General features: G+C 43.5%; 1 protein-coding gene across 1 annotated transcript in view; it reads right to left on the bottom strand.

The window, feature by feature from the left end:
- Positions 1-12,544, bottom strand: part of OSMR (oncostatin M receptor) — a 73,267-nt gene extending 60,723 nt beyond the window's left edge. Inside the window, exon 1 of the mRNA XM_034774309.1 lies at positions 12,304-12,544. The gene's annotated coding sequence lies outside the window, so the exon portion shown is untranslated. The remainder of the gene's footprint in view (positions 1-12,303) is intronic.
- Between the last annotated feature and the right edge of the window lie 2,920 nt (positions 12,545-15,464).

The following is a 15,464-nucleotide window of genomic DNA, read 5'->3' as shown; positions in this document are numbered from 1 at the left end:
CTGTACCACCACTGGCTACTCCAGTCCAAACTTCTCCTAAGCAGGGATTGATAGTTGTGCCAAACTGCAAGACAGTTTACATGATATGGATAAAACCAAGGGTACTTGCCAACACATACTGTGACTTCTTATAGAGCTGACTGAGTTCGGATAGGCCAGCTGGTGGCTGTGGAGATTTAGGACTCCAATTTTCAAGTTGCCCCTACTTCCTTTATCTTCCTAAGGTTTCAGTTTTTGTGGGAGAATAGGGCAAGCAGATTGCCAGCCACTCCTGCCTACTCTCCTAAGTGCAGCACTGACATAACACTGAACATGGCATTTCACACACAAATGTAAATGTTACCAGTAATTCTGCTGGGAAAAATTCCTTTAGTACATAACATCTGATGTAATAAGACGGACATGACCCTTTCAGACTAGTTTATACTGGGTAACACTGTATACTTTATTGATCAATAGTGTAAAATTAATAATGGATCAAAGTACAGTTTCCCACATTCACTGGTTAAAATGTGATCTACAGAAAACATTTGGTGTCCAAGATTCAGTGAATTGTTATATTATTTGTACTGGGGGTGGCATCTACGGATGCCAGTTGCAGATCAGGGCCCCTGTGATGGCATGTCCACCCAACAGGAGGAGGACAAGCCCTGAGCAAGTTAATATGGGCCAGGAGGGGCCAATTAACCTTATATTTTGCACCTGGAGTGGAACCAGAGCTGGATAAAACCTAATGGGACATGAAGCCCACCTGGGGGAGGAGCTGGGTTAGGATTATAAAATATGAAGGGGCTACAGGGAGGAGATCTGCAGTCACTCCCTAAAGGAAAAGGGAATTGGCTGGGGACAAGGAGGAGACCCCAAGGGAAAGTAAGCCCTGGGGTCCTGTTCTGGACTGGGCAGTCTGTTAAGAGGTTAGGAAGGGTGAAGTAGCCAGGGGGAGCAGAGTAATTTCCAGAGGTAAACCAGAGATAGGCAAAGAGATAGAGAGGTGGGGTAGGAAGGAGCCCAGGTAAACAGCAACAGGGTCTGAGACTAGGCAGACCTGGATCTCTAGTTATAGGTTCTCTGGGCTGGAACAGAGTACCAGGCAGACCTGGGTTCCCTTACCAGCAGCTGGAAAAATGGCACAAGACCCAGAGACTTGAAAAATCAACCAGACAGTTTGTCCTATAGGACCTGGAAGGTGAGGAACTACATAGTGACCTAGCTGGAGGGCTGAGTCATGAAGAGAGAGCACCCTGCGGTACAGAGCGGCCACGGCGTGAGCAACTGATGGAAGCTGGCACCAGGTGGAGCAAGAGATAATTCCCAGCCAGAAAGAGGTGCATGTGTGGTGAGTAGCAACCCCCTTACAGCCCTACTGTGCTGCATGTTGTACAAGTACATAACAAAAAGACAGCCCCCACCCCAAAGATCTTAGGTTTGCAGACCTCAGATTAGCCCTGCCTAAATTATTCTTCTGACAGCTCCATGGTCCATGTCATTCTTTCAGTTTTCAAGTATGTAAAAGGTTATTACAGAGAGAAGGAAGATAGAGGTTAAGAAAAACAGAGGATAGGACAAGAAGCAATAGGCTTAAATTGTAGCAAGGAAGGTTTAGGTTAGACATTAGGAAAACTTCCTAATTGTCAGGGTGGTTAAGCATAAATTGCCTATGGAGGGGTTGTGGAATCTCCATCATTGGAGATTTTTAAGACCAGGTTAGACAAACACCTGTCAGGAATGGTCTAGATAATTAGTCCTGCCATGAGTGCAGGGGAATGGACTAGATGACCTCTCAAGGTCCCTTCCAGTTCTAAGATTCTATGTAGATTATTGTGATTTTTGGTAATACTGTTCCATAGAGAAGATGGAGTGATCGTAAAGGAGTAATGCCTGGAATCATTTCACAAAAGTAACAGAACACACCGTTAAATGTAAACTGTGTAATTCAGAGCTGAGGTGTGCAAACAGCACCGGAGCAATGCTGAACCATTTGAAGCTGAAACATCCCTCTGTTTCATGTGGGGAAAAAAGGCAAAAATCAAACAACGTTGACAGCGTTTGTTTCTGGCAGTTCAAGAAAATGCAACACACAACGTGACAAAAAACTAACGGAGTTGTTGTGCACCATGATCACTATAGATATGTAAAAAGCAACAGAGGGTCCTGTTGCACCTTTGCTGTCTGTAAATGTCATTGAGGGTACAGGTTTTCATGCATTGATGAGTTTTGTAGAACCTGAATACTGTGTGCCTGTGAGACAAGACTATAACCCTGAGACGAGAAGAGCTATGAAGACTGTGTGAAGTCTGTCTGGGAAAAATTGAAAAACGCCATTAACCATTCACCACTGACTGCTAGACAGTATTAACTAGAGAAAGCTACTAGACTATCACTTGCCATTATATTGAAAATTGGGAGCTTTGATCTGCAAATCTAGAAACCGAAAGTATGGCAGAACAACATACAACGGAAAACCTTGCTGAAAAATTAAACACTACAGTGGAATGATGGGGTCTGGCAGGCCATGTCTTGGCGTGCGTACACAATAATACAAGCAACATTGTGCTTTCCAACACACCGAGGTATGTTACGTGGGAATCTGTCATTTGTTTTGCCCATACTTTGCAGCTAGCCATAAATGCTGGGTTTTCTTCAAGTAGTGTGGATCATGCTGTTGCAGCTGCAAGTAGACTAGTTGCACACTTCCACCACAGCACTGTGGCTGCAAAAGCACTTGAAAGAAAACAAACACAGCTTCAGGTTAAGCGACACTGCCGGATCCAGTCACGTAAAACTCACTGGAATTCAGTATATGACGTGTTCGAAAGACCCTGTGAGCAAAGGTGGGCTATAACAACTGTGCGCTTTCAGATAGCTCTGTAACAAAACAATCTAATGCCCGAACGATTCAGCTGCAAGGTGAGCACTGGCAATTAACAGAGGACATCTTACCACTACTTTCCACTTTAAAATGTGCTACAACTGCCATGTCTGCTGAACAGTCAGTGTCAATTTCAAGTATTTATCCAATTTGCAAGTCTTGTCCAAACTCACCTCAGAAGCAAAGTTCCTGTCGAAAATGGAAACGTTTCTGATTTCAAGGCTGCTGTTCGTCACTCTCTGAAACACTGCATGAAACCCAACAATCCTGCCATAACTGCCGAACCTGCACTTATTGCCTCCTTGTTAGATCCACACCATAAACACATGTGGTTTCTTTCGCCTGTTGTCCAGATCGCTGGTAACTCAAAGCTTCTGTAACTTGCATCGATGTTAGAAATAGAAGAACTTCCGAGTGCTAGTGCTGAACCGGATCAGCCGATACAGCCAGTGCCAAAAAAAAATGCGTGAAACTGAGAAGAGTGTTATAGTGATGCTTTTAGGTGGAGATTATGCCAAAAAGGAGAATGCAGTAGAAAATTAACTGGAAAATTACTTCAGGGAGCCTTGTCCTTCATTGGAATGCAGTCCATTCAAGTGATGGAAGGTCCATGCAAAGCATTTTCCAAGGCTTGGGAAACTGGCAAAGAGTACCTGTGCATTCCAGAAACGTCTGTGCCTGCAGAATATGCGTTTTCCAATGCTAGCCTTACTAATCGGCTGCACACAAGACTGACACCAGAGCATGTAAACATGTTATTTTTTCTTAAAAATCAGCAGTAGAGTTGAAATTCTAATTGGACTTTTTTGTATTTTTGAACAGCTTAAGGATAATATGTAAAAAGTTAAACAAAAAAAATGGGTTTTACACATAAGACTGGCTGTTTTTGTTAATAAAGGCACTTGAGAAAGATAATCTATATGTATGATAGATTCAGTGTGAACCAGTGGCACCGGAACATTTTTAATAGTGGGAGCCTGGGCCTGGCAGCCGGGACCCCATGTAAAATGTGGGGGTTCTGCAGGCACCCCCCGCACTCCTAGTTCCCGTGCCTATGATGTCAGTTCTATAGCAATCGTTCCGACTCCTAACAATGCAGAACCTAGTTCCACATACACTATGAAATGGTATTGCTGCAGTGTTTTTAATGTGCACATTAGACATTTAACCATTAACTGAATACATTACCGGTAAGACAGATGCTTATCAGTTAACCAGTTAACATTTTACATCCCTAATTCACACTTATGCTACTAAGGATATGTCTAGACTAGAGAGTGTGGCCTTCTTATAACTTGAATTGACTGATTGCCAATGAACATTAGTTAACTAACATGACTGTAAATGCTAGTCTAACCATGCTGCAGATGTTTGCAATTTACTTGTGGCTTGGCTCATTTAAGCCATCTTTATTACCTCCCAGGACTGGAAGTTACGACTCCTATGCCTATAGTCAGCTCCCCTGGTATGGAGACAAGTGTGGAGACAAGGATGCCTCTGTTATGGTAGTGTTGTCGACTTTTGTTTATCTTAAATTAAATAAAAGGTGACATATCATACCTATAGTTAAAGATGAGTGGAGGCCTCTCCTGCCCTGACTGACAAAGGCAGCTTCCTCATTCCATCTGTTGGAGGAATCTCACCTAGATGTGAGCGGGGGGCGGGGGGGGGGAGGAGGGGAACGTTTCCCAGTTTCTTGCTGGTCTCCCCGTATCTATGTTGAAGGCTCATTCCTCCACCCAATTTCCAATGGTGAAGAGGGAGACCTTTGAGCCAAAAGGATCATTATGGAGCTGTCGGCTGGAGAAACGTGCTTCAGTTCTATGGCTTTCCTAAGGTTCTTCACTGACTGCTAGACAGCCAGGAAAGAATTTACCATTCAACAGGACCTTGGGGATAGTAAAATAACAATTGTTTGGACTTGTACAGCATCTCTCATCGAATGCTCCCATTCTCTCACTTTTACAGGCAAGGAAGCTCAGGCTTGGGAGCTAAATGACTTATCTAAGGTGAGCCCATGATCAAATTTGTGTTTAGATTCCTCATCTCCTGACTCCTAGCTTTCTGCATCTGACTCCTCCACTTGGAAGTCAACTATATGCAGCTGAAATCTGACTGAAGTAACTACTTCCAGGAGGAAATGTCCCTTCTCAGAATAGGCAGCAACCCCTGTTCTTAGTACATATTTGGAGGCTCACAGAGATTCTGTGGAGTAGCATCCACTGAGGCAGCCTGGGACTGAATAGACCCCTTAAGAAATTAAATATGGCATTGATTAGTGCATATTATGACTCGCTAACTCTTAGTGTTTTGAAAAAATACACAGTTGAAGTACTGAGTTCTACAAAGTAGCCAATCTTTTTTACATATGCAGTCTTTTTCTGTGTGTATATATATATATATATATATATATATATATATATATATATATCTTCATGAGAGTGAGAGAAAGCATCTACTGAGCTGTTGTGGTTAATGGGTAAATAACAGGCTTTTAAAAAATGCTTATGTAAGAAATGAACTGATACCATTCAGATCTGCTAGGCACATAAAGTTGTACTTAAGTCATTACTTAGTTCTTGTTTCTCTGATAAATACAAAGCTCTTTAGAAACCTAACCCCATGCATTATTACCCAAACAGGAAAGACATTATGTAATTAATAATATTCTCCTGTGAAGGCTTTTATTCCAAACAAAAAAGAGCATTACATGTTCATGTGTCTCTTAAAATATGTGAAGTCCTTGCACTCCCCGTACCCATCAAGGTGGAGGAAGACAAGCTATATCACAGTCGGTAAAGTGCCAGGGTCCAGGTCTGTGACTGATACTGATGGAATCAGTAGCCCAACATAAGGGATTCTGCAGCAATAAGAGAGCTAGTATATGATCTACTTCAGGCATGAGCTACATGTACTGATGTCAGGATTTGGTTTACTCTGGACTAGGGGAAGACATGCAATCAAAAATTAGCCTGATCCAGCAGGATACAGTTGATCTATTGAAGTTTTTGCTGCTTGCTTCCACCCAGATATGCTGAGGTTTGCTGAAGTAAATGTGGGGGAGGAGGGAGAAGGAGAGAGAGACAGCAGAAGCAATATTTCTTTCCTCTGTTTTGACTGTACAGTTGCATTTGTGACCAAAATTTGGTATGATTTGACAGGATCCAGATGAGAAAGCTGAGTTTTTGCAGGGCTGTTGTGATCAGATGCATCCAGGTCTGTATTTCTGAGATGCACTGGAGCAGGTAAACATGTTCTTTTAAGTAGTGGCATCTTGGAAACTGAGCCAAAATCTGGCAGGATCTAGCAAGGCGGATTTGCAGCATTGTTGTTCGGATGTGTTCAGATTTTTGTTGTTGTTGGAGCAATGTATTTAAACAATGAAACTTGAAGTATTGGGGCCAAAAATTAGTTGCTCCAGCAGATACTAGATGTAGTATTTGACTGTATTGCTGGGCCAGGATGCATCAGGGTATCTGAAGAGGAGCATTGATATTTGTTCTCTATTTATGCAGTAGAAATTGTGGAACTGAGACCAACAAGTGTCAGGATCCAGCTTTTAACTCCCCCTTTCCACATTCTTTCTAAGTTCTACGGCAAATGTGTCTAGAGTCATGCACACCAGTCACTTTGTGGTCACAGTTGGAATATTTGAGGCTACAAGTTTACCCTAATTGTAGCCTCATTTGTAAAAAGTATTGTACCACCTTATGAACTTTCATATACTGTATAATAAAAAACATTGCTGGAAAGTAGGTTAATTTGCTTTCAGTAATGAAAGTTATAAACAGGTGCAAGAGAACCGGACAGTAAGACTACATTACTCCAAACAGTAAAGTCCATGCTGATATGACTAAGGACTATGCTTGGTAAAAGTGGAAGATAAATGAATCAAAGTTGGTGTGTCAGATATTAGGCCTAGGGCTGTCGATTAATCGCAGTTAACTCATGCGATTAACTCAAAAAAAGTAATCGTAATTAACCACCCTTTTAAATGGCACTGTTAAACAATAGAATACCAATTGAAATTTATTAAATATTTTTGGATGTTTTTCTACATTTTCAAATATATTGATTTCTATTACAACACAGAATACAAAGTGTACAGTGCTCACTTTATTTTTTATTACAAACATGTGCACTGTAAAAGTGATAAAGAAATAGTATTTTTCAATTCACCTCATACAAGTACTGAAGTGCAATCTCTTTATCATGAAAGTTCAACTTACAAAATGTAGAATTATGTACAAAAAATAACTGCACTCAAAAATAAAACAATGTAAAACTTTAGTTCCTACAAGTACACTCAGTCCTACTCCTTGTTTGGCCAATCACTAAGACAAACATGTTTGTTTACATTTATGGGAGATAATGTTGCCCGCTTCTTATTTACAATGTCCCCTGAAGGTGAGAACAGGTATTTGCATGGCACTTTTGTAGCCGGCATTGCAAGGTATTTACGTGACAGATACGCTAAACATTCATATGCTCCTTCATGCTTTGGCCACCATTCCAGAGGACATGCTTCCATGCTGATGATGCTCATTTAAAAAAAAAAAAAGTGTTAATTAAATTTGTGACTGAACTCTTTGGGGAGAATTGTAATCTCGGATGATGACCCAGCATATGTTGTTCGTTTTAAGAACATTTTCACTGCAGATTTGATAAAAGAAGGTACCAATGTGAGATTTCTAAAGATAGCTACAGCACTCGACCCAAGGTTTAAGAATCTGAAGTACCTTCCAAAATCTGAGAGGGATGAGGTGTGGAGCATGCTTTCAGAAGTCTTAAAAGAGCAACACTCCAATAGGGAAACTACAGAACTGGACCACCAAAAAAGAAAATTAACCAAGGGTGTGCTGTCTGCTGGGTGCTAAGATATGGGATGTGGACCTGAGGCTGAAGAGGATCCTAACGGGAGCAGGAAAGAATCCACTGATTGTCCTTCATGTGGGAACAAATGATATGGCTAGTTTCTCGCTGGAACGTATCAAGGGAGACTATGCCAGGCTGGGGAAGACGCTTAAGGAAATCGAGACTCAGGTGATCTTCAGTGGGATTCTGCCTGTTTCTAGAGAAGGGCAACAAAGGCATGACAAGATTATGACGATCAACAGATGGCTCAGGCAGTGGTGCTATAAGGAGGGCTTTGGAATGTATAGCCACTGGGAGCCATTCATGGACAGAGGACTGTTCTCTTGGGATGGACTTCACCTGAGTAGGGAGGGAAATAGACTTCTAGGATGGAGGCTGCCACAACTGATTAAGAGAGCTTTAAACAAGGAATTGTGGGGAGATGGTTGGGAGAGGTCCAGATAATCTCCATGCCGGATTTTAACATTGAGAGGGAAGAAAACATAGTAAGAAAGGATACAGCCATGGGTAGGAGAATGGACATAAGCAGGGAGGGGAGTGTAGATACCAGTCTAATAAGTGATACTGGCAGTAGAATGTCTGGGCCTAAATCGGGTAAAGCCAAACAGCAAAAATTGAGATATTTGTACACCACTGCGAGGAACCTCAGTGACAAAATGGAGGAAATAGAGTTACTGGTGCAGGTAGTGAAACCAGATATTATAGGGATAACAGAAACATGGTGGAATAGCAGTCATGACTGGAGTACAGGTATTGAAGGGTATGTGCTGTTTAGGAAAGACAGAAATAAAGGCAAAGGTGGTGGAGTAGCATTGTATATCAATGATGAGATGGACTGTAAAGAAATAAGAAGGGATGGAATGGATAAGACAGAGTCTGTCTGGGCAAAAATCACATTGGGGAAGAAAGCAACTAGAGTCTCCCCTGGGATAGTGCTTGGGGTGTGCTACAGACCACCAGGATCTGATTTGGATATGGATAGAGACCTCTTTAATGTTTTTAATGAAGTAAATACTAATGGGAATTGTGTGAGCATGGGAGACTTTAACTTCCCAGATATAGACTGGAGGACAAGTGCTAGTAATAATAATAAGGCTCCGATTTTCCTGGATGCGATAGCTGATGGATTCCTTCACCAAGTAGTTGCTGAACCAACAAGAGGGGATGCCATTTTAGATTTGGTTTTGGTGAGTAGTGAGGACCTCATAAAAGAAATGATTGTAGGGGACAATCTTGGTTCGAGCGATCATGAGCTAATTCAGTTTAAACCAAATTGAAGGATAAACAAAAATAGATCTGTGACTAGGGTTTTTGATTTCAAAAGGGCTAACTTTAAAAAAAAAATTAGTTAGTTAGGGAAGTGGATTGGACTGAAGAACTTGTGGATCTAAAGGCAGAGGAGGCCTGGAATTACTTCAAGTCAAGTTGCAGAAACTATCAGAAGCCTGCATCCCAAGAAAGTGAGAAAAATTCACAGGCAGGAATTGCAGACCAAGCTGGATGAGTAAGCGTCTCAGAGAAGTGATTAAGAAAAAAGCAGAAGGCCTACAAGGAGTGGAAGATGGGAGGGATTAGCAAGGAAAGCTACCTTATTGAAGTCAGAACATGTAGGGATAAAGTGAGAAAGGCCAAAAGCCATGTAGAGTTGGACCTTGCAAAGGGAATTAAAACCAGTAGTAAAAGGTTCTATAGCCATATAAATAAGAAGACAAAGAAAGAAGAAGTGGGACCACTAAAAACTGAGGATGGAGTGGAGGTTAAGGATAATCTAGGCATGGCCCAATATCTAAACAAGTACTTTGCCTCAGTCTTTAATGAGGCTAATGAGGAGCTTAGGGATAATGGTAGGATGCCAAATAGGAACGAGGATATGCAGGTAGATATTACCACATCCGAGATAGACGCCAATCTCAAACAGCTTAATGGGACTAAATCTGGGGGCCCAGATAATCTTCATCCAAGAATATTAAAGGAACTGGCACATGAAATTGCAAGCCCATTAGCAAGAATTTTTAATGAATATGTAAACTCAGGGGTTGTACCATATGACTGGAGAATTGCTAACATTGCTATTTTTAAGAAAGGGGGAAAAAAAGTGATCCGGGTAACTACAGGCCTGTTAGTTTGACATCTGTAGTGTCAAGGTCTTGGAAAAAATGTTGAAGGAGAAAGTAGTTAAGGACATTGAGGTCAATGGTAATTGGGACAAAATACAACATGGTTTTACAAAAGGTAGATCATGCCAAACCAACCTGATCTTTTTTAAGAAGGTAACAGATTATTTAGAAAAAGGAAACGCAGTGGATCTAATTTACCTCGATTTCAGTAAGGCATTTGATACAGTTCCACATGGGGAATTATTAGCTAAATTGGAAAAGATGGGGATCAATATGAAAATTGAAAAATGGATAAGGAACTGGTTAAAGAAGAGACAACAACAGGTCATACTTGGTTTTGGAAGCAATCTTATTTAATTTTTTTATTACTGATCTTAGCACAAAAAGTGGGAATGTGCTAATGCGGATGACACAAAGCTGGGAGGTATTGCCAATACCAAGAAGGACTGGGATATCATACAGGAAGATCTGGATGACCTTGTAAACTGGAGTAATAGTAATAGGATGAAATTTAATAGTGAAAAGTGCAAGGTCATGCATTTAGGGATTAATAACAAGAATTTTTGTTATAAGCTGGGGATGCATCAGTTGGAAGTAACAGAGAAGGAGAAGGACCTCGGAGTATTGGTTGATCACAGGATGACTATGAGCAGCCAATGTGATATGGCCATGAAAAAAGCTAATGCGGTCTTGGGATGCATCAGGCAAGGTATTTCCAGTAGAGATAAGGAGGTGTTAGTACCATTATACAAGGCACTGGTTAGGGGTTCGATAAAGGAGTGGGTGGTTGAGATTCTGTGGCCTGCTAAATGATCATAATGGTCCCTTCTGACCTTAAAGTCTATGATTTAACCTTCTGCTAGTGACATCAGATTCCGATGATGAAAATGAATATGCGTCTGTCTACACTGCTTTGGATCATTATCAAGCAGAACCGGTCATCGGCATGGACACATCTGGCACGTAAATATCTTGCGATGCCAGCTACAACAGTGCCATGCGAACACCTGTTCTCACTTTCAGGTGACATTGTAAACAAGAAGCAGGCAGCATTATCTCCTGCAAATGTAAACAAACTTGTTTGAGCGATTGGCTGAACAAGAAGTAGAACTGAGTAGGCTCTAAAGTTTTTATTTTTGAATGCAGTTATTTTTTGTACTTAATTCTACATTTGTAAATTCAATTTTCATGATAGATTGCACTACCTTATTCATATTAGGTGAATTGAAAATACTATTTCTTTTGTTTTTACAAATATTTGTAATAAAAAATAATACAAAGTGAGCACTGTACACTTTGTATTCTGTGTGGTAATTGAAATCAATCTATTTGAAAATGTAGAAAACATCCAAAAATATTTAAATAAACGGTATTCTGTTATTCTTTAACAGTGTGATTAATCACACTTAATTTTTTTAATCACTTGATAGCCCTAATTAGGCCTAATTAGTGGGCAAAATAATGAGGATAGGCTATTATACACATCACTCCCTTTTTGGGTCCTTAAAGAAATATTTGATGGGGGAAGGGCTATAAGAATAGACAGACTACTGAAGCAAGTGTCAGTACCATGGCTACAATCCCAATTGTCTCCTGAGATCTCCTTCATCCTAATCCTAAAAGCTGTCCTGATCAGCCAGAGAGAGGGACCCAAAAAACATTGCCACCTCTATTGGCTCCAGCTGAATCCCCAACACCATCTGGGATGAAATGGGATGGGGTTTTAACTAAAGTAGAAGCAGCAACAGCTCCAGTCAATCTCAACTAACTTTTTGCCTTTCCCCAAAAGGACAGTTATTACTACCCAAGAGACTGTCAAAGAAGGGTATCTTTTCCTTTTTAAAATCTCTCTCCAGCTAAAGAGAAACAAAGGATCTTGTTAAAATGAAAGCCTTACTTAATATTGTACATTACAAATGCTGTAACTGTTCCTTCTATTTGTATCTTTAATAAAAGGTTTAAAAGATTTTTAACGATGTTTGCATTGTTCTAAACAGGCTGAGACCTGTGTGTACCAAACCTGGAACTTGATTAATGCTGGCCAGTGATTGCGTTATGTTAACGGCTTTGGCCAATCTAACTAAATATTCATCCCTCTCTGGGTCACTGCAGGAGGAGTCTGAGAACAAAACCACAGGATGTGTTAATTAACTAGATCCTTACCAAGCACTACAGAAGTTTGAAATTCAAAGAGAAAACCTTTGAAATAAATACTTGCTAGTGGTAGAAAAGCCCCCTTTCAAAAGCCACCAGTGGAACCTCAAGGGCTGTTTGTTGGCCATGGGCGGGGGGGGGGCGAGGGGATATAAATTTGACCACCACCATCCTCCAAATCACCACCCATGTTGGGTGCCCAGGAAGGAGTCATCCTCCCCTGGAAAATAAACGGAGTAAAGGGAGAAGAGAGCGGGAGAGAGGCGCTAGCGGAAGAGGGGTACTCACTGCCTTGGCTGATGGAGCTGTCTCAGTGACTGAGTGACGCTCGTCGCGAAGGCGTCCAGCCTGGCTAGAGGAAGGCACCTGGAGCGGGGCACGTGCTGCATGCAGAGCCCTCCCTTCCCCCGCTCGTTAGCAGGGATTGGGAAGCTGGGAGTCTGAGCAGCTGGGCCGGGCTTCAGTGTGTGTTAGCCAGGGCTGCCCCGGCTCCGTGCTCGCCAGCTGTCCCCGGGGTGAATCAGCCACCCCGGCTGGCTTTACGGGAACGGCGGCTTGGAGCGGGAGGGGGCTGCACTTTCCCGCCTCCTTCTCGGCGCGGGGGGCCGCGCAGCGGCCGCAGTTCCAAGTGCGAGGGCCGGGTGCTTCAGCCCCAGCGAGGGCGGGCGGGCGCGCGGCCAGCGCATTCCACACCCGGCCGCCGCTCTCCGCCGCGGGTGATGCGGTAGGAAATTCCCTGCCCTCCAGCTCCGGGAAGTTGAATCACTTCAGCGGGCTGGAGGGTCCGTTTTCCCAGGCGGAGGTGGCTGGAACTTGCTTTATCTTGGCCCGTTTCCCCCGTCCCCGGGGCCTGCTGGGAGGCAGACCGAGAAGGGTTGAATTACGGTCATGGGCGTGCTGAGTCTGTCCTGCGGGGACCTAGTCCGACAAGAAGGGGAGAGCGAGAGCGCTGCTGGTGTCCTGCGTGCGGAGAGGGGTTGAGTCTAGCTCCGGGTTCGCTAACACCAGCGACCCTTTAATTGTCCAAAGGCACATTCTACCACCATTCAGCACTTGCTCAGCCTGTAGTTGAACAACTCCTGACTACTGTCCAGGCTGCCTGTGTATGGCTTTATGAGTCATGGCATTAAGGGGTAGGCTGGGTCCCCAAGGATAACTATAGGCATCTCAACATCCCCAATGGTTATTTGCTGGTCTGGGAAGTAAATCCCTTGCTGCAGCCGTTTAAACAGATTAGAGTTCCTGAAGATGCGTTAGCTTCCGTTAGCTTTGCTTGGTATGGAAAGGAGGGCACTACTTTTATGAAGGTTGCAGAAGCCAAAACACAATGACTTACCATGGCTGCATGCAAGCCAAATTCTGTTGCCTGGCCCTGCGTCTGTGATCTCTAACACCAAAGCCGTAGGCATTCAATATAAGATGCAAAATTCAACCTTGTACTGAAATCACATGTGCTATGTAACGTGAATAGTGTTGTTCACCGTGAAAGAATATAAGCATTGTTCTGTAAAATGTATCTTCTCTCCCTTTTTTCCTTCCCTCCCGCAGCTGCACATTTTTCAAGCCTCCCTCCTCCGTCCCGAAGGCTATCTCAGATAAGGTGGCGAAAAAAATGCACACAAGACGACATGTTTTCTGAAATCATGCAATCAACACGCGATGAAAGAGCTCATCTGAATGAGTGGAAGGACACGGTATCAAAGTACAGGAAAGATGCCAGTGAACGTGAGGCCACGAGGGACGCTCGAGATGAGAGGTGGCAGGCTGCAATGCTGGGGCTGCTGCGTGATCAAACGGACATGCTCTGGCATCTGGTGGAGCTTCAGGAATGGCAGCAGGATCACAGAGTGCCACTGCAGCTCCTGTATAAACGCCCTCCCCCTCACCATGTTCCATAGCCTCCTCATCCAGATGCCCAAGAACGCGGGGGGGGGGAGTTCCATGCACCCTCCCACTCCACCCCAGTGGACAGCCCAAGCAAAAGGCTGTCATTATTTTGAACTTTTGAAGTGGCCTTTTCCTTCCCTCCTATCCTCCTCCCAAACCCACCCGGGCTACCTTGTCAGTTCTCTCCCTATGTTTATAATCAATTAATAAAGAATACATGATTTTTAAATGATAGTGACTATTTCCTTTGAAAGCAAGCTGTGATTGAAGGGGGGAAGGCGGTTTGCTTATAGGGAATGAGTCAATCAAGATGGGGTGGGTTTTCATCAAGGAGAAACAAACAGAATTTTCACACCGTAGCCTGTCCGGTCATGAAACTGGTTTTCAAAGCTTCTCTGATGTGCAGCGCTTCCTGGTGTGCTCGTCTAATCGCCCTGGTGTCTGGCTGCGCGTAATCAGTGGCCAGGCAATTTGCCTCAACCTCCCACCCAGCCATAAAGGTCTCCCCCTTACTCTCTCAGAGATTGTGGAGCACACAGCAAGCAGCAATAACAAAGGGAATATTGGTTTGGCTGAGGTCTGAGTGAGTCACCAGCGACCCTTTAATTGTCCAAAGGCACATTCTACCACCATTCAGCACTTGCTCAGCCTGTAGTTGAACAGCTCCTGACTACTGTCCAGGCTGCCTGTGTATGGCTTTATGAGTCATGGCATTAAGGGGTAGGCTGGGTCCCCAAGGATAACTATAGGCATCTCAACATCCCCAATGGTTATTTGCTGGTCTGGGAAGTAAATCCCTTGCTACAGCCATTTAAACAGATTAGAGTTCCTGAAGATGCGAGCATCATGAACCCTTCCCGGCCATCCCACGTTGATGTTGGTGAAACCACCAGTACTTGCAGCACCATTGAAAAGTAACCCTTGTGGTTTATGTACTGGCTGCCCTGGTGCTCCGTCGCCAAGATAGGGACATGGGTTCCATCTATCACCCTACCAGAGTTAGGGAATCCCATTGCAGCAAAGCCATCCACTATGACCTGCACATTTCCCAGATTCACTACCTTTGGTAGCAGCAGCTCAGTGATTGCTTTAGCTACTTGCATCATAGCAGTCCCCACAGTAGATTTGCCCACTCCAAATTGATTACTGACTGACCGGTAGCTGTCTGGCATTGCAAGCTTCCACAGGGCTATCGCCACTCGCTTCTCAACTGTGAGGGCTGCTCTCATCTTGGTATTCTGGCACTTCAGGGCAGGGGAAAGCAAGTCACAAAGTTCCATGAAAGTGCCCTTACGCATGCAAAAATTTCGCAGCCACTGGGAATCGTCCCACACCTGCAACACTATGAGGTCCCACCAGTCTGTGCTTGTTTCCCAGGCCCAAAATCAGTGTTCCATGGCTAGAGCCTTCCCCATTAACAACATGATCTCCAAAGCGTCGGGGCCTGTGGTTTGAGAGAATTCTGTGTCCATGTCCTCATCACTCTTGTCGCCGCGCTGCAGTCGCCGCCTCCTCCTCGCCTGGTTTTGCAGGTTCTGGTTCAGCATAAACTGCACGATAAT

Source organism: Trachemys scripta, chromosome 6, assembly GCF_013100865.1.
Source record: "Trachemys scripta elegans isolate TJP31775 chromosome 6, CAS_Tse_1.0, whole genome shotgun sequence".
Classification (NCBI taxonomy): Eukaryota; Metazoa; Chordata; order Testudines; family Emydidae; genus Trachemys; species Trachemys scripta.
The sequence above is the reverse complement of the archived record's forward strand: the minus strand, read 5'-3'. Positions and strand labels throughout refer to the sequence as shown.